Source organism: Arachis ipaensis, chromosome B08 (genome assembly GCF_000816755.2).
Source record: "Arachis ipaensis cultivar K30076 chromosome B08, Araip1.1, whole genome shotgun sequence".
NCBI lineage: Eukaryota > Viridiplantae > Streptophyta > Magnoliopsida > Fabales > Fabaceae > Arachis > Arachis ipaensis.
This window is the reverse complement of record NC_029792.2, coordinates 27,590,475-27,609,514: the sequence shown is the minus strand read 5'-3', so window position 1 is coordinate 27,609,514 and position 19,040 is coordinate 27,590,475. Positions and strand designations below refer to the sequence as shown.

The following is a 19,040-nucleotide window of genomic DNA, read 5'->3' as shown; positions in this document are numbered from 1 at the left end:
CCAAATAAGAAATTTTGCCCTCAAAATTTAGTGATTACCTGAGAATAGCTCGGGATAATCCTTTCGCATCTCGGACTCCAATTCCCAAGTATGCTCTTCGACTCCTGCTCTATTCCAAGCAACCTTAACCAATGAAACTTCCTTTCCTCGCAGCTTCTTCACACTAGTGTCGTCGATACGCACCGGTGTTACTTGAAATGTCAAGTTCTCCCTTAATTCGACCGACTCAGGCTCTAACACATGAGCCGCATCCGACGTGTACTTACGGAGTTGTGACACATGGAATACGTCATGCAAGTTACACAAGTGAGGTGGCAAAGCCACTTAATACACCACCGGCCCGAATCGCCTCAGAATCTCAAACGGTCCATTGAACCTCGGATTCAACTTCTTGGTTTTGATCGCTCTTCCAATCCCGGTTGTCGGTGTAACCCTCAAAAACACGTGTTCTCCTACTTCAAATTCTAACAGTTTCCTTCTCTAATCTGCATAGCTTTTATGTTGGCTCTGCGCAGTCAAAATCTTTGCACGAATCTTCTTAATGTTCCCAGTAGTCTCTGCTACCAAATCAGGACCCAAAACACTTGCTTCACCGGTTTCATACCAACAAAGTGGAGATTGGCACTTCCGTCCATACAAGGCTTCATACGGAGCCAGCCCAATACTCGCATGAAAGCTATTGTTGTACGCAAACTCCACCAATGACATGTAACGGTCCCAACTCCCAAGTTGATTCGGTACACACACACTTAGCATATCTTCCAATGTCTGAATAGTCCTTTCCGACTGTCCATCACTTTGTGGATGATACGCGGTACTGAGACATAGTTTCGTACCGAAAGCTTTTTGAAAAGCTCCCCAAAATCTTGACGTGAATCGGGGATCACAGTCTAACACTATGCTCGATGGCACACCATGCAACCTTACTATCTCCCTGATGTACAATCTCGCCAACTCCTCCATAGAACAGTTCACTCGAATAGGCAGAAAATGAGCAGATTTAATTAAGCGATCCACGATCACCCAAACCGCATCAAATCCCGACCTAGTTCTCAGTAAACTGGTTACAAAGTCCATTGCAATTCCTTTCCACTTCCACTGAGGAATCTCAAGTGGCTGTAGCATTCCCGACGGTTTCTAATGCTCTATCTTCACCTTCTAAAACATCAGGCACTTGGATACTACTGTAGCTACATCACCTTTCATCCCAGATTACTATAACATCTTCTTTAAGTCATAATACATCTTTGTACTTCCGGGATGAATAGAAAACCCACTGTTGTGAGCTTCTGACAACAAATCTTATCTCAAACTCCCGACATCCAGTATACGAATTCTCCCCTTATATCTCCACAACCCTTCATCATCCTTAGTAAACTCTCCATGCCTCTTCTCACCAACTAGTTGAAATAACTGCTGAAGCTTTTGTTCATCTTGCTGAGCCTTCTGAACCTCTATTTTAAATGTACTCGAGATCTGTAACTGATTCAAGCAAGTTCTTCCAGCAACTTCACCAATATCTAGTTTAAGATCCACAAACCTATCCACTAGCTTCTCTTCCTTGGTTCTCATCCAAACAATTGTCAAGGACTTTCGACTCAATGCATCTGCTACCACATTCGCCTTTCCAGGGTGATAACTTAGTTCAAAATCATAATCCTTTAAAAGTTCCATCCACCTCCTCTGACGCATATTGAGCTCCTTCTGATCAAAGATGTATTTGAGAATCTTATGATCAGAAAAGACACTAAACATCACTCCGTACAAGTGGTGTCTCCAAATCTTCAATGCGAACACAATCGCCACTAATTCCAAGTCATGAGTTGGGTAATTAACCTCATGCGGTCTTAGCTGACGCGATGTGTAAGCCACCACATTCCGGTGTTGCATCAACACGCAACCCAAACCCTTCAGTGACGCATCACAATATACTTCAAACGGTTCATGCGGTTCCGGTAAAATCAAAATAGGCGCTGAAGTTAACTTCTACTTCAAGGTTTAAAAACTTTCTTCACACTCCGACGTCCACACAAAAGGCACTTTCTTCCTTGTCAACTTAGTCATTGGCAGTGCTATCCGGGAAAATCTTTCAAGGAATCTCCGGTAATATCTAGCTAAGCCCAAGAAACTTTGGACTTCCCTCACCATCGTTGGTCTTTCCCATTCCATCACCGCTTCTACCTTAGAAGGATCCACCGCTATTCCTCCTTTGCTCACTACGTGACCTAAGAACTTTACTTCCTCCTTCCGGAACTCACACTTCGACAACTTAGCATACAATTTTTGCTCCTTCAAGATTTACAACACAATCCTCAAGTGTTCCTCATGCTCCTTTCCCGTCTTAGAATAAATTAAGATGTCATCTATGAAAACCACCATGAATTTGAGCAGAACGCAAATGACGCGTACGCGTGACTGACGCGTATGCGTGACCAGGAAAACTCCCAGATGACGCGAACGCGTGACAGACGCCACGTACAAGAATCTACAGAAAACGCCCCCAGCAATTTCCGGACCCTTTTTCGGCCCAAATCCAAGCCAGAAACACAGAATATAAGCCAGAGGATAGAGGAATCAAAGGAGACATGTAGAACAACTGAGTAATACATACATTTTAGGTTTTAAATGTAGTTTTAGAGAGAGAGGTTCTCTCCTCTCCCTTAGGATTTCTATTATGTTTAAGCTATGATCTCTTCAATCACAGGTTCAATGTTCCTTTAATTTATTTTCTACTTTTATTTATTTCATTACTTTAATTGGTATTTATCTTTCCGATTTGGCTTATGAACCATTCATGTTATGATTTTCTTAATTAATATAATTTGAGGTATTTCAGAATTGATTTTGCTTTAATTTATTTATGAATGATTTCAATTCAATTTAGATTTATTTTTCCCTTTTGGTTTTGGTTAAGTAATTAGCAACACTTGAGTTATCAAACTCAGCTATTGAATGAAATTGGAATTCTTTGCTGATTGATTTGTACTCCAATAACTCTAGTCTTTCCAGATGAGTTGACTGCGATCTGAGGATTAAATCAATTTGTTCACTTGACTTTTCTTTGCTTAGCAAGGGTTAATTAAAGTGGGAGCAGAATCCAATTCTCATCACACTTGAAAAGGATAACTAGGATAGGACTTCAATTTCTTACACATTGCCAAGAGATTTTATTAATTATTAATTTATTTCTCTTGCCATTTAAATTACCTATTGCTTATTTCCAAAAACAAAAAAAATATACAATTTTCCATAACCAATAATAAATTATACTGCTCTGTAACTTCTTGAGAGACGACCTGAGGTTTAAATACTTCGGTTATAAATTTTATTGGGTTTTGTTACTTGTGACAACCAAACCTTTGTACGAGAGGATTCTCTGTTAGTTTAGAAACTATACTTACAACGGGATATATTTTTATAAAGATTTCTTTACCGATAGAAAATCCGTTCGTCAAAATGGCGCCGGTGCCGGGGATCGAACGCATGCCTAGCGCGAAATGGCATCGACGCGTACGCGTGGACAACGCGGACGCGCGCCTTGAGCATAACGCAAATGACGGTACGCATGACTGACGCGTACGCGTGACCAGGAAAACTCCCAGTTGACGTGAACGCGTGACAGACGCCACGTACAAGAATCTGCAGAAAATGCCCCCAGCAATTTCTGGACCCTTTTTCGGCCCAAATCCAAGCCAGAAACACAGAATATAAGCCAGAGAATAGAGGAATCAAAAGAGACAAGTAGAACAACTGAGTAATACATACATTTTAGGTTTTAGATGTAGTTTTAGAGAGAGAGGTTCTCTCCTCTCTCTTAGGATTAGGATTTAGGATTTCTATTATGTTTGAGCTATGATCTCCTCAATCACAGGTTCAATGTTCCTTTAATTTATTTTCTACTTTTATTTATTTCATTACTTTAATTGGTATTTATCTTTCCGATTTGGCTTATGAACCATTCATGTTATGATTTTCTTAATTAATATAATTTGAGGTATTTCAGAATTGATTTTGCTTTAATTTATTTATGAATGATTTCAATTCAATTTAGATTTTTTTTCCCTTTTGGTTTTGGTTAAGTAATTAGCAACACTTGAGTTATCAAACTCAGCTGTTGAATGAAATTGGAATTCTTTACTGATTGATTTGTACTCCAATAACTCTAGTCTTTCCAGATGAGTTGACTGGGATCTGATGATCAAATCAATTTGTTCACTTTACTTTCCTTTGCTTAGCAAGGGTTAATTAAAGTGGGAGCAAAATCCAATTCTCATCACACCTGATAAGGATAACTAGGATAGGACTTCAATTTCTTACACCTTGCCAAGAGATTTTATTAATTATTAATTTATTTCTCTTGCCATTTAAATTACCTGTTCCTTATTTCCAAAAACCAAAAAATATACAATTTTCCATAACCAATAATAAATCATATTGCCCTGCAACTCCTTGAGAGACGACCCGAGGTTTGAATACTTTGGTTATAAATTTTATTGGGTTTTGTTACTTGTGACAACCAAACTTTTGTACGAAAGGATTCTCTGTTGGTTTAGAAACTATACTTACAACGCGATATATTTTTATAAAGATTTCCTTACCGATAGAAAATCTGTTCGTCAAAATGGCGCCGTTGCCGGGGAGTTGCAACTGTGTGCCTTATTATTGGTTATTGTAAATACTTTCTTTTGCTTGTTTATTTATTTTTATTTTCGCTTTTAATTTTTATTATTTACTATGAATTCTCACCCCTATCGCTTTGAGTTTAGTTCTAATAATGTTGAAAGGAAAGGAAGCTATAACAGGAACATGCATCAAGGTCAAAATAATCAGAGATGGACAGAGCCACGAGGATCTGATCAACCCTTTAGGCAACAATACCTTCCAAACTATCATGGATGACAACCATTCAATAATGCATGTCAGAACAATAGTTATGGTGGACCCCCTTGTAATTACCGACAAGCCCTATCATACTCCTATGAACCACCTCCTCAACACAGTTTTGAATCACCACACTCACAAGCCAACTACCACCATTCACCTCTATACGACCTTAACCCGTAACCACCTCAATTCCAACCTAATTACTCCCAAGAACCACCACTTTCCTATGCACCATGTCCATATCCATCACTCCAAGAATCAAGGGAGCAACTCAAGGAAACATTTGAAAAATTTCATGCAATACTTCACCAATTGAATCAGGTGATAAATCGACTACCTTCCTGATGTTTGAACACTCAAGGAACCCCCATGGCTTCATGTGGGCAATCTAATAAAGAACGCAACATGAAAGGAGATACTAGAAACCCCACTGGACAGTAATGAGCACGACTTCGTACTGGAACAAGTGGAGGAAGCTGAAATTACCGAAGAAGAAGAATGGGTTGAAGACTTAGGAGATGCTGAACCTCCATGGGAATCCAGAATTATGGAGAATTCCATCAGGAAAAGTGCAGTTGATGCTAAGGAGGATAGTGCATAACCCCCGAAGCAGGAATCCTATGAAGACCTGGACAGAATAACTCAACAAGCAAGTTTCCTTGATAATGAAGATCATGAGTCAAGTTCTCCTAGTAATGAACTTGCATCCGCAATTGAATTCTTTGAGATGGAAGAATCTTCCCTAAGTGAATACGAAGATGATGCAGAGGTAGATTTTTCGCAACCTCCAACTTATGACTTGAGTGATGAGGAAGATATCGAAGACTTGGATCAAGATGTGGTTGAAATTGAAGAAATTTGCAACGAAGTGGAGGAATTCACAGAAGAACACGAGGGAGTAGAGCTTATAAAACCACTGGAAATACATATCCCAAGACCATTACCACCCAATTCTAAATTCAAGTGGGTAAAATCCTTAGCTTTTATCTTTACTTTTCCACTTGAATATGGTTTACTTGAAACAGATGGTCAGCTTAGAGCTCTTTGCGGCTTTAAGAGTAAAAATGAAATGGTTCGTGCTCAAGGCTGGTATGCAAGATTCAATAAGGTTCCACCTTTCAATCTGAAGTGTAAGGATTGGTTTCGAGTTCGATTGAATAGGTCTCGGAGAATGTTTGGCCATCTTGGTGAGAATGCAACTTCCAAACCGCCCGACTGGAAAATATAAATCAAGACAAAGGCAGATATAAGAGCAAGGTTTGGGATCCTAGAATCTATTCTATCATTCAACACCCCGGGAACCTGAGAACCTGTTTGAAATTACTCAAAGGCTTTACATGCCTAGTTTGGGACCCCGGAGACTGTTGGCATTCCAAATAGTAGTGGAGATTTTTGGATGAATTCAAGCACAAGCCACTATAGCAGGAAGCTCATCAAATGTCCAACTTAAAGACTTTAACTAAAAGTGCTAGGTGGGAGACAACCCACCATGGTATGATCGTTCCTTTTTCAATTTCAATTTTATTTCGTTTTGTTTGTTTTTAATTTTTATTTTATTCTATTTTCATTGAACCTGGAATTACTCATATCACCCATATTAGCACTGCATATTGCATACTGCATAATTGCATAAAAAAAACTCACCCACGCGAGTGCACAGGCCACGCGTGGGCGTCGACTAGAAATTGGCATAAAGATCCAACGCCCAAAAAGTTGGGCTGGAATCGTGCGGCTGGTGTGCGTTTAGCACAAATCGGCCCACGCATTTGCGTCCCTGACGCGAACGCGTCACTACACCACACACATCCCACGCGGAAGCGTGAGCGACGCGTAAGCGTCGCATGGATTTTATGGACCCCATTGGAAATAGAGAGTTGCGCCAAAACGACGCTAGAACTGTGCGTTTAGCACAATTTTCAGCGACGCGTTCGCGTGCTCCACGCGTACGCGTCCCTTACCTTTTACCTAATTCACGCGATCGCGTCAACGACGCGACCGCGTTACCTCCTTTCTCGTCCAAAGCACGCGATCGCTTTCTCCACGCGTTCGCGTGGATTCAAAAACACTAACCCCCATTCACGCGAAACCCTACCCATCGTGTCACCCAAACCCCCCCTGCAAACTCTCTCCCCTTCTCTCTTTCCCCCCTCAACCTTAACCACCCACAACCACCAAACCGCCCCTGTCTCCACCTCGGACCACCACCGCACCGCCACCCATCGCCACTGCGTCACCACCATACCGCCACCATCTCTCTGAGCCTACTTTCTGTTTCTACACACCAGGTTTCGCCAAACACCGATTTCGTTTTTCAATTAGTCAATTAGTTGCATATTTTACAGTTTTTGTTCGAAATAGGATAGTTAGAGATGCATGATTGTAGTGGATTTTAGGTGGTTAGGTAGCTAGGATGTGGTTAGGGGATTTAGGCCTCATAATTGCACCGTTCTTGCTAACTGTTTTTATCTGATTCGCAATTCTGAATTTGATGTGATGATGTGTTGTTCATATGTTGTTCTTCACATTTAATGTTGCTGTTAAACTGTTCTTTAATGTTCTTGCTATTTGTTAATCTTTTCAGCACTATTTAATTTCATATGAACTGATGTTTTCTACTGTTTACTACCCGGGAACATCGAATTTTAGTCGGAATGCTGCCCAATTTTCTACAAATTTATGGTTTAATCTACCCCATTCGTGTATTGGTCTGAAAATTTAGTATTTTGCATTACTTGGCTACAACCAAACTAATTCATGAATGCACAGGCTAGCATTCTTATTCCTTTTGGTTCCCTGAGTAATAAATTGCTTATTGATGATTTTTTTTCTCATTTTACACTTACTTTATCTATAGGAATTATCATCAATAAACTGCAATCCTTGCTTGAATATGAGTTAATTGTTCTTCAAGTTTGTGAATTTCTTGGTAACTAGGAAAACCATTCTCATGCCACTCACCTTAACTTCCTTTTTAACCCCTAACCAGTTTAACTTTCTAACCTCTCTTTTTGGCTTTTACCTAACTACTTTAACTTTCTAACTCAAGGCATAATTACTATTTTTCCTATTTAACTTGAATTCCACTTATAATATATTTTGGATTGTGATTTTTAATCTCAGACTTTTAACTCGAATTCAATCCAAAATGTACATATATTTACCTCATTTCATGCTTCTATTGCTCTTTTGCCTTTATGCTTGCATTGACAAAACCCTACTTGCCTACTTGTTTTCCTGCTTTAGTTCTTCAATTATATCCTGCTACTTCTACTTTTCAGGATGTCGGATCCCAAAAGTAAGGAAAAAGGCAAGGCAACTACAGGCAAACGGAAAAGAGGAGAATCTTCTACCTCTATCCTGGATCTCCTTCACGACGATTCCTGGCGGGAAAAGAACTTTACCCCGCAGGAAAAGGCGGACCTGCTCCTCACTGCCACAGATCAAGTCAAATTTGCAAACAGATACTGTGAGCTAAAGTATCCAGTGTTTGCCACTTCCAGGAACCTCTACCTGGAAAGAACTCTTAAAATTCCAGAAGAACTCACCCAGTACACTTCCGAACAGATAAAACAAAGAGGCTGGTTCTTCTTAGAAAGGAACTTGACAGAGGTCAATGCTTCCTGGGTCAGAGAATTTTACTGTAACTATTTCAAGACTTCCCTGGATGCAGTGCACCTCAGAGGGAAACAGATTTTAGTCACTAAGGAAGCTATTAAGGACATCCTCCGGCTTCAGCCTAAGTCAGATCAGCCTGACAGTTACCAAAAGGCTGAGGAGGATATGAGATACATGAGATTCGACTGGGACGCAGTCAAGCAGAAAATAACCCTTGATCCTACTGCCCCATGGGTCATGGGAAAGAATACAGTGATGCCTAAGGGAATCAAGCTGATATATTTGAATGATGAGGCTTGGCTTTGGCAGCAGATCCTGAGTAACTACGTGATGCCGAGCACTCATGAGACAGAGGTGCCCGCTGCTATGATCACCCTCATCTGGTGTGTGATGGAGGGTAAGGACCTGTATCTTCCACGTTTCATCAGGTATTCTATGGCTAGGGTCCATGTCAGAGGCACTCTCCCTTTCCCTTATCTGATCACCCAGCTAGGCCGCCAAGCTGACGTGCCTTGGGAGCTTGCTGATGAAAAGCCAACTGCTGCAGATTGCAAGAAGATCATCCCTCACAGCAGGAAGTTTCAGGCTTTGGGGTACAGACCTCCTTTTCTCACTGCTTTTGCTGAGGCAGCCACATCTTCAGCTGCCCCTTCTGCATCTACTGCTGCACCAGCTCCATCCACTGCACCTCCGCCTGCTCCTGAGCCCATTTATCATCTCGTGCACCGCCTCTTCGCACGCCTGGATCGTATGTAACGTCGCAACAAGCGACGCTATGAGCACCTAAAGTTGATGATCCGATCCGGCAGTGACATCCCTCCGAGCCTGACACCGCTTCTGAGCCATCTGATGCGGAGGCAGATGATCATGAGGAGGAGGCACCCGCCCAGGCTGAGCAGGGAAGACCTGAGTAGGCTGCACCACACCATGAGGAGCCCCACCAGATCCAAGCCGCAGATTCGGAGATTCCTCTACAGACAGAGCCTCCGCTTCAGCAGGCAGCTCCTCCTACACTTACCGAGATTGTAGACCCTCAACCTACCATAGAGTCACTGGCAGCCCATCCTTCCGGAGATGACACTTCTCACACCCAGCCTAAGTGAGCATCGAAGACGATGCTATTAATTAAGTGTGGGGAGGTCGCCATCTCTGGCATACTTTATTTTGGTGAACCACTTTTCAGACACTCTTTTTTTATCCTATTTTGCTTATTTTTCTGTATTTTTATTTTTATCTTATCTTGTCTTCCAGTACTTGCACATTTTTTTTTGTATTTTTACAGTATTTCTGCATTTTACACTTTGGTTTATATATTTATCTTAGATATTTAGTTTAGTCTAGTTGCAATTTTAGTTATTAAGTTGTGATATAGAATATATAGATTAATTAGTTTAGTTTATCCCTTTTAGCATACGATAACTTGGATTAATTGAAAGTAAAAAAGAGTAAACTAAAGACTTTAGTTTAACAGATTCACAACAATCCACACACTGTATATATATAGTAATGAATGATTGGTTAATTTACACAATATTTTTCAAGGAAGAACACTAAAATTTTAAGAGCCACCCTAAGATTCACATTGAGAATAGTGGGAACCCTTGATTTCCACTTGCATGACATACATAACTGATATATGGTTTTTGAGACAGAGAACACACAACCTGTGAGTTTTTGAGCTTATTTGTATGGTTACATTATTTAACCATAATTATTTCATTCTTGTGTGTTCGCCCTTCGTTTTTATTCTGGTGATCTTTACTTTGTTTTAGTCTATATGTCCAATATAGAATGTAGATACATACCAATATATGATTGAGGCCATTATTTAAATTACTCACTTATTCCAAATTAGCCTACCTTTTACATCACCCTTGTCAACCCCCTTAAGCCTTTTAAATCCCCTTCTGTTCTATAACCACATTACTAGCCTTAAGCAGAAAAATAAAATAAAAACCCCAAGTTGAATCCTTGGTTAGCTTAAGATAGAACATGTGATACACACTAAGTGTGGAGAAACGTGGGAATATGGGTTGATAGGAAAGGATTAAGGTAATAAAATCATCAGGAATTTGGGAGCATGCTCATGTAAAATCAAATTAAACCAAAACACCATGTGCATTGATATATGCTTATGTTTCAAAAAAAATCTTTTTTTAAATAAGTAAATAAGGGGATAAAATTACCCCAATAATAAGTTTAGTAGAGAGATCAATGTGCATGGAAGTAAAAGCAAAAACAAATTTGGTACATGAGTATGTGACACAAAGTGGAAAAATTGAAAGTTGTAAATTATATGGAATATGTATATGTTAGGTGAGACCTTAGACTAATTAAGAATTCAACTTATAGCTCACTTAGCCTTATATATATACCCCTACCTTTACCTTGGCCCCATTACAACCTTTAAAAGACCTCATGATGTTTGTATGTACACATTGTATCTTTATTGATTGGTTAGATGAAGAACAAGGTTTTAGAAAGCAAGAATAGAAAAGAATAGAGTGATTAACCCTAAACACTGAGTGACTAGAGAGTAAACACAAAATCCAGTGAGGGTTCAATAGCTCATCACCATATATCTCTGCTTAATTGTTTAATTGTCTTGCAAGCTTATGAAATATTTTAACCCAACTCAATTGTGACAGTGCTTTAACATGATTTAGGTTTGGCTATACATATATAATTCCTTGAAAATATGAATCAAGTTAACCACATGTAAGCTCTATATATATAGGTGGATAATAATTAAAATTGCATGATTCATGTAGGTAGATTGCATTTAGAATAGATTGCATTGCATGAGATTCTACCATTCTAACTTTACCCTTTCTCTTGGATTTAGCATGAAGACATGCTATTGTTTAAGTCTGGAGAGGTTGATAAACCAATTTTTTATGATATAATTTGTGCTCAAATTGAATGTTTCTATCAATTCTTCACCCACTTATTCATGTAAATTCCATGGTTTTACTATTCCTTCCTTATATTATGATGTATGTGAAAAACATGTTTCCTATGTTTTAAAAATATTAATTTTAATTATCCTTTATTACCATTTGATGCCATGATCTGTGTGTTAAGTATTTCAGATCTCATAGGGCAGAAATGGCTCAAAGGACAAAAAAGAAACATACAAAAATGGAAGGAAAGCACAAAAATGGAGTTTTGAAGAAAAGAGCAGCGACGCGAACGCATGGACGACGCGAACGCATGCCTAGCGTGAAATGGCATCGACGCGTACGCGTGGACGACACGGACGCACGCCTTGAGCAAAACGCAAATGACGCGTACGCGTGACTGACGCGTATGCGTGACCAGGAAAACTCCCAGATGACGCGAACGCGTGACAGACGCCACATACAAGAATCTACAGAAAACGCCCCCAGCGATTTCCGGACCCTTTTTCGGCCCAAATCCAAGCCAGAAACACAGAATATAAGCCAGAGAATAGAGGAATCAAAGGAGACAACTAGAACAACTGAGTAATACATACATTTTAGGTTTTAAATGTAGTTTTAGAGAGAGAGATTCTCTCCTCTCCCTTAGGATTTCTATTATGTTTAAGCTATGATCTCTTCAATCACAGGTTCAATGTTCCTTTAATTTATTTTCTACTTTTATTTATTTCATTACTTTAATTGGTATTTATCTTTCCGATTTGGCTTATGAACCATTCATGTTATGATTTTCTTAATTAATATAATTTGAGATATTTCAGAATTGATTTTGCTTTAATTTATTTATGAATGATTTCAATTCAATTTAGATTTATTTTTCCCTTTTGGTTTTGGTTAAGTAATTAGCAACACTTGAGTTATCAAACTCAGCTGTTGAATGAAATTGGAATTCTTTGCTGATTGATTTGTACTCCAATAACTCTAGTCTTTCCAGATGAGTTGACTGGGATCTGAGGATCAAATCAATTTGTTCACTTGACTTTCCTTTGCTTAGCAAGGGTTAATTAAAGTAGGAGCAGAATCCAATTCTCATCACACTTGATAAGGATAACTAGGATAGGACTTCAATTTCTTACACCTTGCCAAGAGATTTTATTAATTATTAATTTATTTCTCTTGCCATTTAAATTACCTATTCCTTATTTCCCAAAATCAAAAAATATACAATTTTTCATAACCAATAATAAATCATACTGCCTTGTAACTCCTTAAGAGACGACCCGAGGTTTAAATACTTCGGTTATAAATTTTATTGGGTTTTGTTACTTGTGACAACCAAACTTTTGTACGAGAGGATTCTCTTTTGGTTTAGAAACTATACTTACAACGCGATTTATTTTTATAAAGATTTCTTTACCGATAGAAAATTCGTTCGTCAAAATGGCGTCGTTGCCGGGGATCGAACGCATGCCTAGCGTGAAATGGCATCGACGCGTACGCGTAAACGACGCGGACGCGCGCCTTGAGCATAACGCAAATGACGGTACGCGTGACTGACGCGTACGCGTGACCAGGAAAACTCCCAGTTGACGCGAATGCGTGACCCACGCGAACGCGTGACAGACGTCACGTACAAGAATCTGCAGAAAATGCCCCCAGCGATTTCTGGACCCTTTTTCGGCCCAAATCCAAGCCAGAAACACAGAATATAAGCTAGAGAATAAAGGAATCAAAAGAGACAACTAGAACAACTGAGTAATACATACATTTTAGGTTTTAGATCTAGTTTTAGAAAGAGAGGTTCTCTCCTCTCTTAGGATTAGGATTTAGGATTTCTATTATGTTTGAGCTATGATCTCTTCAATCACAGGTTCAATGTTCCTTTAATTTATTTTCTACTTTTATTTATTTCATTACTTTAATTGGTATTTATCTTTCCGATTTGGCTTATGAACCATTCATGTTATGATTTTCTTAATTAATATAATTTGAGGTATTTCAGAATTGATTTTGCTTTAATTTATTTATGAATGATTTCAATTCAATTTAGATTTTTTTTTCCCTTTTGGTTTTGGTTAAGTAATTAGCAACACTTGAGTTATCAAACTCAGCTGTTGAATGAAATTAGAATTCTTTGCTGATTGATTTGTACTCCAATAACTCTAGTCTTTCCAGATGAGTTGACTGGGATCTGATGATCAAATCAATTTGTTCACTTTACTTTCCTTTGCTTAGCAAGGGTTAATTAAAGTGGGAGCAGAATCCAATTCTCATCACACCTGATAAGGATAACTAGAATAGGACTTCAATTTCTTACACCTTGCCAAGAGATTTTATTAATTATTAATTTATTTCTCTTGCCATTTAAATTACCTGTTCCTTATTTCCAAAAACCAAAAAATATACAATTTTCCATAACCAATAATAAATCATACTGCCCTGCAACTCCTTGAGAGACGACCCGAGGTTTGAATACTTCGGTTATAAATTTTATTTGGTTTTGTTACTTGTGACAACCAAACTTTTGTACGAAAGGATTCTCTGTTGGTTTAGAAACTATACTTACAACGCGATATATTTTTATAAAGATTTCCTTACCGATAGAAAATCTGTTTGTCAAAATGGCGCCGTTGCCGGGGAGTTGCAACTGTGTGCCTTATTATTGGTTATTGTAAATACTTTCTTTTGCTTGTTTATTTCTTTTTATTTTCACTTTTAATTTTTACTATTTACTATGAATTCTCACCCATATCGCTTTGAGTTTGGTTCTAATAATGTTGAAAGGAATGGAAGCTATAACAGGAACATGCATCAAGATCAAAACAATCAGAGATGGACAGAGCCACGAGGATCTGATCAACCCTTTAGGCAACAATACCTTCCAAACTATCATGGATGACAACCATTCAATAATGCATGTCAGAACAATAGTTATGGTGGACCCCCTTGTAATTACCGACAAGCCCCATCATACGCCTATGAACCACCTCCTCAACACAATTTTGAACCACCACACTTACAAGCCAACTACCATCATTCACCTCTATACGACCCTAACCCGTATCCACCCCAATTCCAACCTAATTACTCCCAAGAACCACCACTTTCCTATGCACCATGTCCATATCCATCACTCCAAGAATCAAGGGAGCAACTCAAGAAAACATTTGAAAAATTTCATGCAACACTTCACCAATTGAATCGAGTGATAAATCGACTACCTTCCTGACGTTTGGACACTCAAGGAACCCCCATGGCTTCATGTGGGCAATATAATAAAGAACGCAGCATGAAAGGAGATACTAGAAACCCCACTGGACAGTAATGAGCACGACTTTGTACTAGAACAAGTGGAGGAAGCTGAAATTACCGAAGAAGAAGAATTGGTTGAAGACTTAGGAGATGCTGAACCTCCATGGGAATCCAGAATTGTGGAGAATTCCGTCAGGAAAAGTGTAGTTGATGCTAAGGAGGATAGTGCACAACCCCCGAAGCAGGAATCCTATGAAGACCTGGACAGAATAACTCAACAAGCAAGTTTCCTTGATAATGAAGATCACGAGTCAAGTTCTCCTAGTAATGAACTTCCATCTGCAATTGAATTCTTTGAGATGGAAGAATCTTCCCCAAGTGAATACGAAGATGATGCAGAGGTAGATTTTTCGCAACCTCCAACTTATGACTTGAGTGATGAGGAAGATATCGAAGACTTAGATCAAGATGTGGTGCTGACTCCGACTCGCATTTGGGTTCTTCCCACGAGTGCAATCCCTCGCAATGTGGCCAGGCAAACCACAGTTGAAGCATCCACCTAAACCAATCTTGCAAAAGTCATATGGATGAAAACACCCACAACGTACACAAGTCAAATCCGGAGAAATCTTACTCTGATTCCCTCTCCCTTTAGCATACTAAAACTGATTCTGAGTGTTCTTTCTGAAGCCTCCTTGTCCTTGAGGCGCATATCCTCCTCTCTTGAAACTCTGACCCCTCAGATGGAAATACTTGCCACGTCCCCAACTAGAGCTTCCTCCGTGAGTTTCCTTGGACGAAGCTACCGTTTTCGCATACTCCTCAACCACACTTGCTTTGTTCACCAATTCGGAGAAGGTACGAATCTCCATAGGAGTTACAGCAGTCATGATGTTATCCTTCAAGCCCCTCTGGTACTTGATACACTTCTAGCTCTCGTAGGTCTCCTGGGCACCCTGACATACCCTAGAAAACCTACAAAGCTTCTCAAATTTGCTTGTGTAGTCGGCCACAGACAAGGAACCTAGCTTCAGCTGCATAAGTTCCATCTCCTTTGCTTCCCTTGCAGACTCAGGAAAATACTTCCTATAGATATCAAGGTGATCAGTCTCAATATCAAAAGCCTAGTGCTTCAATTATCCCATACAGGCACTCACAAACAAGCATACTATGCAATATCAAGTAGATATCCTAATAGCATCAAAGAAAAGGCACGCGGAGTATGCAATGAAGTACAATCGGTCCATCCCTCAGGCTCATGAGGATGAAACGCTCTGATACCACTAAATGTAATACCCTAATTAGCCTAAGCCTTACCTCGTGTCGTAAAGCAAAGGTTAATAAAAGGTTACAACAGTTATAAAGCTCATACATATACTATATAGAAAGAATTAATATAATATAGAAGCCCGATGAAGAATATAGCTCAAAAATAGAATTTGAAAAGCGCAAAACGTACTAACGAAGCTACTAACTTAAAGCACAAGATATAGATATAATATAACAAAGGATAAGAGTATAATTTCATAAGAATCTATCCACGGCTCGCGGAGTTTAAGCCGGCTAGCCATATATAGACGTACAAAAACCAGATAGTTTAAAAACAGCTTATACAGGTTTTTCTCTCTCAATACAAGTCTCTGGGCAAAAACAAAATACAAAGGTGAGAGACATATATAAAATAAATCAAAAGACTCCAAAAGTATCATGATCCTCCGCTTCTGTCACCGTCCAAAGCAACTCACCGAGGTGGGTTGCGACCTGCATCTGAAAAATAACAACAGAATATGGTATGAGAACCGGAGGTTCTCCGTATGGTAACAGTACCCAGTGATGTAAGATATAAGACCCCGGGACGCCAAAGGCAATCCTAGCCTTCATATCCATCACAAGATTCAATCTCAAGGCATAACTAAAATAGTAAAGCATATATAAAACCTTAACATATTAAAAGGGTAATCTAACTTAGAGAATTTCTAGTCTAATAGATCTCTGCTGTCCCACAGCCTTCACCAACCTATCCTCCATGCGATCACATTGCCACCGCCTTCCAAACCTCCTCAATTCCAGTAGAAAGAACAAGTAATATCAATGCAAGTAAAACACAAGTAGAAGGCAAGTAACTCAAGTAAGCAAGTAGACATGTTATACAATTTAGGCATATAATTACAACTCGATAAAGCAAACAAACAGAAAGAAAATACACATGATGAATGCCTGTCCTACTGGCTGTGATATCACATTGTCGGTTCAACTACCAACCCGACACACCTCCATGGAGATGTCGCCCTTCGGAATCATAATTGGGAACCCCTGAGATATGGTGCTCGGATCACCGTCCAAGATTTTGTGCCCCCGAGATATGGTGCTCGGATCAACGAAAGCGAGATTAACCACCGTCCTTACGTCGCCGCTGCTACCTCGATAGGCGGGATTAACTATCGTCCCTGCTGGGCGCATAGTGTCTCATAATCTCAATGTAAAACAGTAGTTCAGCGGTTTTTTAGAAAACATTTTCAATACCTCAATGATTCATCATTGCACATTCGAGTCCTCGACACATCTCAACCACTGTCATATCAACATTTCCATTCTGAGTCCTCGACTCATCTCAACTACTGTCAATGCAACATTTTCTTTTTGAACTCATTAGTTCGTCACATTCTCAATTCGTACATCTTTCGTCCTTCTCAATTCACCAAATCCATCCTCAGTACACCAGAAACCTAAGCCTCTGTTTTCTAATTTTTCAAAGAAAAACCAAATAAGTTCTCCTAAGACCTTTCCCATGATTCAATGCTCAAAAATAAGCCCAAGAGTCTTAATTAGGTGTCATAGAAATATACAATCTTATTGGGAAAGTGAAATGGTTCGAAAACAAAGATTAAGTTATAAAACAGGGTGTGTGCGTACGCACAGGGGTGTGTGTGCGTACGCCAAAGAGAATCTTTAAACGTGTGCGTACGCAAAACTACAAATTTTCATAATTCTGTTCGCTTGCACAAGCTGTGCTAGCGCCCCCAACAGACTGCCTTTCCCAACTTGTGCGTGCGCACAGGGCTGTACATACGCATAGGTTGTAATTCTTCATTAGTTATGAGTGCGCAAGCTTGTGCTAGCGCTCTAAACAGGAAGCCTTCCCCTACCTGTGCGTACGCACAGGGCTGTGCGTGCGCACATGTTTAGAATTTTGCAGGGGTGTGTGTGCACACATACCAAAAATCACAAAATTTTGCAACTTTGCAGAATTTCAGATTTTGACACCAACTTTAAATGATCATAACTTCCTCTACAAAAATCCAAATTTTACAAACTTTATATCAATTTGAAGAGTTTTCAATGGACTTTAATTCTAAACAAATCCCAACAAATTTTGAAAACTGAGGCATGAGTTATGATCAGACAAAATTTACCAAAATTCCCTTTTTACCACATTCCAAAAGTACTCAATTTTCCAAATTCTCAAGCCACATCCAACTAAATCAATACCAAACTTCCATTTACAGCACAATCTACACTCTTGGGTCACAATTCACCATTTATACAATTTTTCTATCACATATCACTATTCTCAACCATCAATATCAAATATGTAATACTATAATCAATCCACATTCAACTTTTCCAACCACATTACCATATCATCAACCTCAATATCACATATATCATACCAAATCACTTCTCAACTTCACACAATCATTCTTCATCATCATATCATAATCAATTTTCATAATCAAACTCAAAAATCATCAATCCATCATAAATCATCATACATCATCATTCAACAATCCAACAACCATTTTAATTCAAACCTATCCTATGGGTTACTAGCCTAAGTGTCCATGAATATTATATATTACATAGAGGAAACCGAAACCATACCTTGGCCGATCCCCAATATGCACCAAAATCCCAATTTGAGCTCAAGATAAGCTTTCAACCACAAGCAAGCCTCCAATTCCACTCCAACAAGCACCAACAAGTTCCAAAGGCTTCCAAACTCACAATAATCAAGCTATATACACACAAATCATCACTAATCAACCTAGGACTCAATTTAATCATAATCTCACAAGGGTTTCAAGAGCTCTTACCTTGCCCAACAGTTTTGGAAGCCAAAACTACAAGCAATCAAGTGCTAGAGTGTACCTAAACATGCAAAACAAGATTTCACTCAAAACCAAACCCTAAAAATTCGAATTTCACAAGGATACGAAAACTAGGCAGGAAAATTCGAAAATCTTACCACAAAACTTAGATAGAAGTGACGGGCTCGACGAGAGCTTCGCGTAGCCGCTGACGGCACGCGAATTGGAGCACCGTAGCTCGAGATATCGCGGATTAAAGTGAGAAGTGAATAGTGCTTCTTCTTCTCCCTTCTCCCTCTTT

The 19,040-nt window shown here is 39.3% G+C and overlaps 1 pseudogene; it reads left to right on the top strand.

Annotated features, from left to right (window-relative positions):
* The window catches only part of LOC107610829, a 71,937-nt pseudogene that overhangs the window by 42,740 nt on the left and 10,157 nt on the right, over positions 1-19,040 (top strand).